At 49.7% G+C, this 8,621-nt stretch overlaps 1 long non-coding RNA gene across 1 annotated transcript; it reads left to right on the top strand.

The window, feature by feature from the left end:
* Window positions 1-234: 234 nt before the first annotated feature.
* LOC144284664 (uncharacterized) lies at window positions 235-7,442 on the top strand. Its single transcript, XR_013353105.1, has 3 exons — window positions 235-5,047; window positions 5,934-6,501; window positions 6,805-7,442. It is a non-coding gene; the product is annotated as an uncharacterized LOC144284664 (long non-coding RNA).
* The last annotated feature ends 1,179 nt before the right edge of the window (window positions 7,443-8,621 follow it).

Below are 8,621 nucleotides of genomic sequence, written 5' to 3' on the forward strand. Positions count from 1 at the left end.
ACGTGGTCTCATAGACTTTCCCAGGCATCCCCTCCGACTTTCTCCTCACATCTCATTGGTCAGAACCGTGTCACGTGGCCACCTGAACTTTCCCAACAATCACACCCATAACTCTCCTTGCTTCTCATTGGTCAACTGTCACGTGGTCTCATAGACTTTCCCAGGCATCCCCTCCGACTTTCTCCTCACATCTCATTGGTCAGAACCGTGTCACGTGGCCACCACAGCTGCCGAAAGAGTTCGTGGTTTTGTTGGGCACAGTTTCTCTCCTCCAAAACCCGCGCTCTTTTCAAAAGTTAGCAGCTGGGCCTTAGGTGTATCAGACAGGTATTAATGGGTCTGGGAAAGGCTCGGAGGGGGCGGGACAAGCCGGTGGAACAGAAGCACAGACACGGAGCACACAGTATGTCACCCCAGGTCGGCTGCTCCGGGTAAGACAGGTGTCGCTCGTGCCCACCCCAGACTGTGACCTGGAAATCCTAGGTCTCCAAGGGACGCTGCCTTCTAGACCACGTTGTTCTCTAAGCAAATTAGAGATGAAGGCCGATTGCATCATTTCTCTTAATTAGCAATCCAATCTCCTTCAGGGGCTGGGAGCCCAAAAGTGAAATCTGTCATCCCGAGTTCTCTTTCCGCTCCCTCTCCAAGCAGAAGGGGGAAGGTATGGATGTAATGTACCCACTGAGCATTTGCGTCAAAGCCCACCAGCGAAGACAGAGAGCCGAAGAGAGCATTAGCATTTAAGTAGCCTGTTAATGTCTAGAAACCTAAACAGGCACAGAACAGCAATAAAGGAGCTCTTCAAATGTTGCTGGAGAATGTCCATAAAGAGGATATAATGAAAAGGACTGCCCAAATGTGCAAGGATAATATAGTTAATGTATTACTTCTTTTATTATTTTATCATCTTTCATTAATTGCTGGCAGCATGCCTGCAGGAGTTGGTTCTATGGAAAGGGCTTTTAGGTAAATGTCTTAAGTGAAACGACCACTTAGAACCTGCGAACAAGGTTGAACCAAGGTTCACTTGACTTCAGTAAATCTTGTCTGAAGAGGGTACAGAGGAGGGAAGAAGGGGATTCATTGTGGGACAGCCTAGCAGTGCAAGTGCTTAGCTACCCCAGAGCTGCTTGGAACCGCTGCCTCAAGTTTTGAAGCACAAGGTGTGGGGGCTCCTCTACCATTTGCCACCACTGCCCTGCTGTGTGGCTCTCAAGAAGTGACTTCCAATTTCGATGTCCTCCTCTCTGCACCTGCTCAGCAGACTTTCCTGGCACCAGGCTAACTGCCTCCTCTTAGGGTCACTGTTAATTCCTGGGGAGGCCAGGAGGGGTATGGGACATAACCATAAGCCAGAAAATGGCCCAGAACATGGATGCCACTTGTTTCAGGACTGTCGGAGACCCCCAGAAACTCTCTGGTGCACCCTCTCTAAAGCCCCTGGCCACCCGTCATCTTGGGTGTGCTCCACCACCTTTCTGAGGACAGCAGAGGGCCACGGTCTCAGGCCTGCCTTTGGTGCCAAGATGTTCCTGCCACGCTGCCATTTTGTAACCCATCAGCCTCTTCTTCCTGCCAGTCTGGAAAAAAAGTATAAAAATGCTGCCAACTCCAAATTTCAGCAGCTTAACACTCCCCTCTTTTTTTGCACATCTCAGATTCCATCTCATTTCATTCGGCAAACATTTGTGGAGCATCTCCCGTTGGCCTCACACTGGGAGGTAAAGTCAAGAAAGTGGCTGCTGCTGAGCCACAGGCCGGAAGGGGCTAGTGCCTGACCTCGGGGTGGCCGTGGACAGGGGCTTGATGGCCAAGGTTGGTTGTCAGCAGGTAGATCCACGAGGAGGTACAGGCAGAGAAAGGAGCTGACTTTTTCAGGCTTGACCTCTGGGTCTGCTGGACATTTCCACTCAGGTGTCCCATTCATATCCTCAAACTACCAAATCCCAACTGGAAAGAATCAACTTTCCCCCAAAACTAACTCTCCTCACACATTCGACTTCTTTCAATGACCCTAGACTAACTTTCTTCTGCACCAGCCTTTTGTGTGCCCCCTAACCTCTGGCCTCCATTTAAGCCCCAAACTCCTGGATTTTGTGCCAGAGGTGCAAATTTGTGGAATTCAACAGGACTGATTGGAGTCCTTCCTGAGTTAACTGTCCTAACCAGTACTTCCATCTCTCCACCCTAACAGACTTCTTGTTTGGTCATGTATCTAAAGTGGACCCCACCCTCTCCATACACTGTTTATTTTGCCATCTCATTTGGTTCTTTTCCTAAGGAAACTCTACCCTCAGCATGGGGCTTGAATTCACGACCCCGAGACCAAGAGTCACGTGTTCACCAACTAACTGCTCAGCCAGGCGCCCCTCTTTGGTTTCTTTGGTAACAATTTTTGCTCTCTGAAATTATCTTGTGCATGCATTGACTTGTACCTTATATGTCTTTCCCAAGTAGAATATAAATGTCATGATGGCAGAGACCTCAACTATTCTGTCCCTTGCTGTATTTCCAAGGCCAAGACAAGGGCGTGGTGTCTACAGGGAGCCTGATAGATACTTGTTGAGTTAATGAACTCATCTCCTTTGCTTTCATATTCCTCTTCATTCCGTATTACTCAACACTGTCAAGTCAGACTTCTCAACACAGTTTTATACTACTCATCTGTGGCTCAGAAAACACAGAATCTTCCCATCACCTAAGAAAGGTTTCAGCTCAGCCTACCTCAGCACCCACAGTGATCCCATCCAAGCTGGCCTTCCACCTACAGCTTTTGCACAGACACGCCTTGCACAGTTCCACATGTCCTAGCTAGAACTTAGTTTCAAGGAATAGAAACCAATTGGAGCTGGTTAAATCAAACATTGTAGGATAGTAGAGTTTCTGTTTTCCTAGATGAAAAGAGCTATGGAGGCAGAGGGTAGTGATGGCTGCACATCTGGCTGGAGGCAAACAGCATCTTGTCTACAAACGCTGCTATTGGGGGCTTCCCTAACCAAAGGCCGTTTGCCACCTAACCACCCCAGAGTGAGTACCACCAGGTGAAATGCCCTGCTTGTGCACACAAGCAGTTCTGTACACCGTGTGGTGTCGTGTGGCATCATGTGGCGTGTGGTCCTGAAACACAGTGGCTTAAAACAGGAATAATTGCTTTTCCTCGCAAATCTCCAATTTAGGCAGAACTCAGCAGACACACTTCCTCACACAGTGGAACGGGTTCCAGAATGGCTCGTGCACGTGGCTGTGAGCTAGCAGCTTGGCCCAGCCTGCTGGCCTCAGTTCTCCCCAACACAGGCTCCTCCATGTGGCTCTTTGGGCTTCCTCACAGCGTGGCAGGTGGCCTCCATGAGCAAAAGTTCTAGGAAGCCTGGGCACAAGCCACACAGCTGCTTATGATCTGGCCTTGGAGGTCTCAGGATGTAATTTAATGGGAGGAGAAGAGACAATGTGTGGCCATCTTTAATCCATCACACACAGAGAGCTCTGAACAGCTTTTGCATGCCTCATTCCCAAATGTGAACTGATAGCCAAATATCACAAGAGATTTGAATAGAGCTTCCAACACAAAGACAAAGATGAAACTAAGGAAAAATAGAGGAAGTCACTAAAAAGCAAACAAAAAAGAGCAAAAGAAAACTAAAAACCAAATTACTGTAATGAATATCTTCAGAGAAATAAGGGAGATACTGGATTCATGAAACAATAGAACAGAATGTTAGTTTATTTTTTTTAAGACCTATTGATTTATTTTAGGGAGAGACAGCACACGTGCACGAGCAGAAGGGGCAGAAGGAGACAAAGGATCTCCAGAAGACTCCATGCTGAGCACAGAGCTGGACGTGGGGCTCAACCCCACAACCCTGAGATCACGACCTGAGCCAAAATCAAGAGTCAGATGCTTAACCGACTGAGCCACCCAGGCGCCCCCCAGAATCAGTTTAAACCAGGAGAAGCCCTGCTTCTCCCTCTGCCTGTGTCTCTGCCCTCCCCCCATCTCTCATGAATAAATAAATAAAATCTTAAAAACAAAACAAAACAGGAGCAGTTCACAAGTAACCAGTTGCTGCTCTTAGATACTAAAAATAGGATCCTGAATTTAAAAATTCAGAGCTTGGAAAAGAAAGCTGAAGAAATCTGTCTGGAAAAATGTACAGAGTCAAAAAGATTGAGTAGGAGAAGAAAATAAGAAAATTAGAGGATCAACCCCAAACGTCCGTTAGACAAACAGGAGTTCCAGAAAAGGAGAAGAGATAAAACAGGAAAGAAGAAAGTACAACAAACAAACCAACAAAACCCAGTACATTTCCCAGGACTGAAGGACGTGACTCTTCAGATGGAAAGGGCTGGGTGGACACGTCGCACATCACTGGTTCTGAAAGAAGAGTCTTCCCTGAAGGGTATTTGAGGCCGAGCAGTGTGATTCCCACTGCTGGCTGTTGCCCACGGAGTAAATATTCTGCCACCAGGTATCCATTCTGCCATTGATGGATTTGCATGTTCCCAGTCAGGGGCTACGATTACATTTTGCCCCCGTGAATGTGCTTATTTGTATCTTGTGGGTGCACATGGAGAAGTAGAGTTAGGAGCCATGGGCTGTAGGTACAATCTGTTGTGGTGGAGGCAGTCAGTCAGTTTTCCAGAGTGGTTGAGCCAAGTGACATCACAGTCAGCAATTCTGGAGAGTTCCAGTGGTGTCATTCATGTCAGCAGTAGATGCCATCTTTTTCACCCATTGCCTTTGAGGTCAGCGTCGTGAATTTTACAAAGACCCACCAGAAGGAAGAGCCCTCTACGATGCGGGAGCTCTTTGAATCCGGTTCCGGAAAGAACATAAACAAGAAGGCAGCTAAACAAGGCAGAGGTAGCAGGTGCCAAATCCTGTGTCACCGGCCACATTATGGGCTTCAGATTTGAGTCTGTGCACACTGGAAGCTACTGAAGAACTGCTTTTGAGAGTCTGGAATGTCCTTTTGTCCACAGTGTGGAAAGCAGACTAGAGAAGCCAAAAGCGATGCCCAGAGGGCACCAAGCTATGGGGACATCTCAGGTTGGTGCTGATGGAGGCTTGGGCTGGGGGCTGGAATGCATAGAGGTGGGTTCAGGAGTGATTTGGTGGGAGCATCCAGGCATCCCAGTGACAGACAGGTGGTGTAGACGGACAGTCGCGGGGAGCCCCGCAGAGCTCCCCTGTGCCTGGCTTAGTCACCAAGTGAGTGGTGGCACCATGACCAACAGAACACTAGAAGAGCAGTGGTTTTAAGGGTAAGGAGGCGATGAGTCCATCCTGGAGATGTTGGTGGGAGCTGCCTGAAAGTCACCCACATGGAGACCGCAGACCAGCAGCCACGCGATTCCGTCCGAGCGCTGGAGGGCTTGAGGATGAGGATACTGAGTCAGGAGTTAGAACCATGAAGTTAGATCCGTCATACAGAAAGACGGTTTAACATGAGAATAGGTCGGGATCCCGAGAAAATGCAACATTTGATAAACGCAGGAAAATCCACAAGCTATGGTAGAAATCGAGGTGGGCACCGCCAGAGGCGAGCAGGGGGCGTGGGATGAGGAGAAGTGGATCTGGGAGCCCCTGAGGGAGACTCCAGGCCTCTGGGTGACAGGTGGGCGCATAGATGAGGGTGGGCTCGGGGGGATGGGCTTGGGGTGGCATAGGAGTCGAGTCGGAGGAAGGCAGGAGAGGCAGGGAGGGGACGCCGTGAGAGCGTGACAGCTAGACCTTCCATGTTTTCACCCAAGATCAGCAGGTGATATCCCTCCCTCTACACCTCTCCCACCCCACCTAAGCATCTTCTCTTGCCTCACAGGGCGCCCGGGGATGAGGAGATGCTTGTCCCAAACTCAGTGGGCATCCCAAGGTCGCATCCGCTCCGTGGGTGTGGGATTGGGTCTGGAGGAGGATGTCCTTTTCTCTGTCACAGATGCTCATCCCTGATCCATCTGCTGAAGCCTCGGGAGGCTCTGCAGGGCAGGCGGGGTTTCGCTCCCAGAGATGCAAGGGCAGCTCAGAGGGCACGTCCAGGGAGGACAGGACCACCTGGGTGCACCGCTACAGGCCCCTGTTCTGTGGCTTCTGTGGTATGTAGGGGAAGCAAGTTCCCAAAGAGCCAGCGTGATCTCACTCTTCACAACGACCCCTTCTGATCCTGAAGCAAACGTCCTCATGGCCCGGCTGTTCCTTGCCCAGCAGAGCAGCTGGGACACAGCAGGGACGGCTTGGCCACAGCATTCTGGATGACAGGCACTTCCCCCAGCTATCACCCACTTGAAAGAACCCGACATAGGACCAATATTTGAAAAGTCTCATGTAAGAACCAGGCCAGCCCCAGAAGCCAAGGTTAACTCCTCGTAGTTCCCTGTGCTTGTTCATTCCTGACCCAGAAACCCAAGATGTGACATTTCCGAGGTGTTGAACGAACGTATGCAGCTGAGAACTGGGGCAGGCTCATTTGTTTGTGCAGTGTTGATGGCCAACGTTAATCACCAAGGGTAAGTGGAAGAAATCATTCCTGTTCATTTGCAAATGGAAATCAAATGAGAACTGGGCCCCATGCATCAGCGTTTTCACTTCCAAATGAAAGTTTCAGAAAGACGCTGACCTTGGCTTGCCTGGCAGCACATGCCCGCGCTCAGAGCATTCTGTGCCTTCCCCAGACGCTCCTGGGCTCTGCCATCCTTCCTGGTCTCGAAGGCAGACAGACCCATTTAGTTTGGAAAGTATGAAGCATTTCAGATGCTGTGAAAGCACACGCACATACAAACAGCCACTTCTCTCTTTTTATTGCTCTGCAGAGACCCAGAGATGCATTCCTCCTCGCTTAAGGAGCCCAAGCAAATTATGCTGAAATCCTTCCAAGGGTTGAAATATGTTTATAAATTCTCCTTGCTGAACTGTTGGCCCCAAGAAATCTTATAATAATAAAGCGCTTACGTGTTGGGTGGGTTGCTTGGGTTCTTACCCCTCTGCCCCCACCCCCATACATGTGCAATGTTTTCTGTTTATGGAGCAGTGTGTTACTATCACATCTTCTCATTTACCACCCACAAAAGGATATGCATCAAGCACTGAAGTAAGAGCCCCATGTATCAGATGGGTAATGAATTTCTCCCCACGCTGCTGGATTCATTACCGTGATTTATGGCTGTTTTAATGTACACAGCCTTCTTAAACAACTTAGAGTTGATTGTTCTGGAACTAGGTCTGAGTCTCAGATAACTCCCTGGAGCTGTGCCATTGTTCAGGAAAGTTAATGGTGTCCCTGGGCAGGTAAACAACCTTGGATCAAAGGCTTTAGGTTACCCACAAACACCATCGATTGAAATGGGAAGGGCTTATAATGGGGTGGGGGGCACCGCTATGATAATCCTTCTAAAGGCCGAAGCAACCCAGAGCAACCGGGAAGTGCATCTCCATCGGAGGCTCTGTGATACCCAGGACAGAAGGAGCTACAAGCAGGGGCGGGGGGGGGGTGTGTGTGGGGGTGTGTGTGGGGGGGTGGGGGGGTGGGGGGGGTGGGGGGGGTGGGGGGGTGGGGGGGGTGCTGCGGCCCGGCCCTCCTCAACTGGCAGGACACCTCTGTGGTCCTCCCCCTAGTAGCTTAGTAGCTCTACAGAGACAGGGTGACTGGAGCCGCCAGAGTGCTGGAACCAGACCCCCGCTGGTGCCACCCCGAGAGGACCAATCTGAGTTATTTCATGCATAAACATGACCCTTTTTTTATTCACAAGCAACCTTTGTAGTTTGGTCTTTAATACGTTTAACTGAATTATCTAATGAATGGCTTTGACATATTGTCCATAATTAGACCTAAAGCAAGCAAATTGGACATCAGGGCAGGTTTTTAAAAAAGGGTGGGAAGCAGAGCAGTGGAGGGAGAGCAACAAGTTATGGAGGAGGGGTCCTTCGTTTTACATAAAGTCACTGGGGATGCTTGATGGAAGTGGGACGCCTGATGGAAGCTTCAGTGGGATGGGCCAGAGCTCAAACAAAGAAAGAAGCCTCCAGAAAGAGGCAGGGATAGTATGTGGGCTCTGCAGAGGGAGGGTAACATTCTGACAGCACTGCCTGGAAGGCGGGGGGCGGGGGGGGGACGGCAAGGGTGCCTGGGAAAGACTTCCTACCTATGCCCAGGTGGGAATCCTCATGGGAGGCACAAGGCCTCTGATTGCCCAGGACAAGTGCCCAGTGGTGCAGAAGGGGCATTCTCTCCAACCATCAGGTGAGCTCTGAGCAGGGTCCACTGATGCATCAGCTGCCTGGAGGTTCCAGGGTGAATGGCACCTGCTGTTTCTACCCTTGCTCATCACAGTGAGACAGAGAATATTTAACAACATCCTATATCTTCTTGCTTTTTTTCTTTTTTTTTCCAGATTAAAGTCACCTCTTTTTTAAAGATATTTATTTACTTATTTATGAGAGACACACACAGAGAGGCAGAGACACAGGCAGAGGGAGAAGCAGGCTCCCTGGGAGCCCCATGTGGGACTCCATCCCAGGTCACGCCCTGAGCTGAAGGCAGATGCTCAACCACGGAGCCACCCAGTTGTCCCAAGTCATCTCTCTCTCTCTTTTTTTTTTTTTTTTTAAGATTTTATCTATTTATTTTAGA

Source organism: Canis aureus, chromosome 15 (genome assembly GCF_053574225.1).
Source record: "Canis aureus isolate CA01 chromosome 15, VMU_Caureus_v.1.0, whole genome shotgun sequence".
In the NCBI taxonomy this organism is placed as follows: Eukaryota; Metazoa; Chordata; class Mammalia; order Carnivora; family Canidae; genus Canis; species Canis aureus.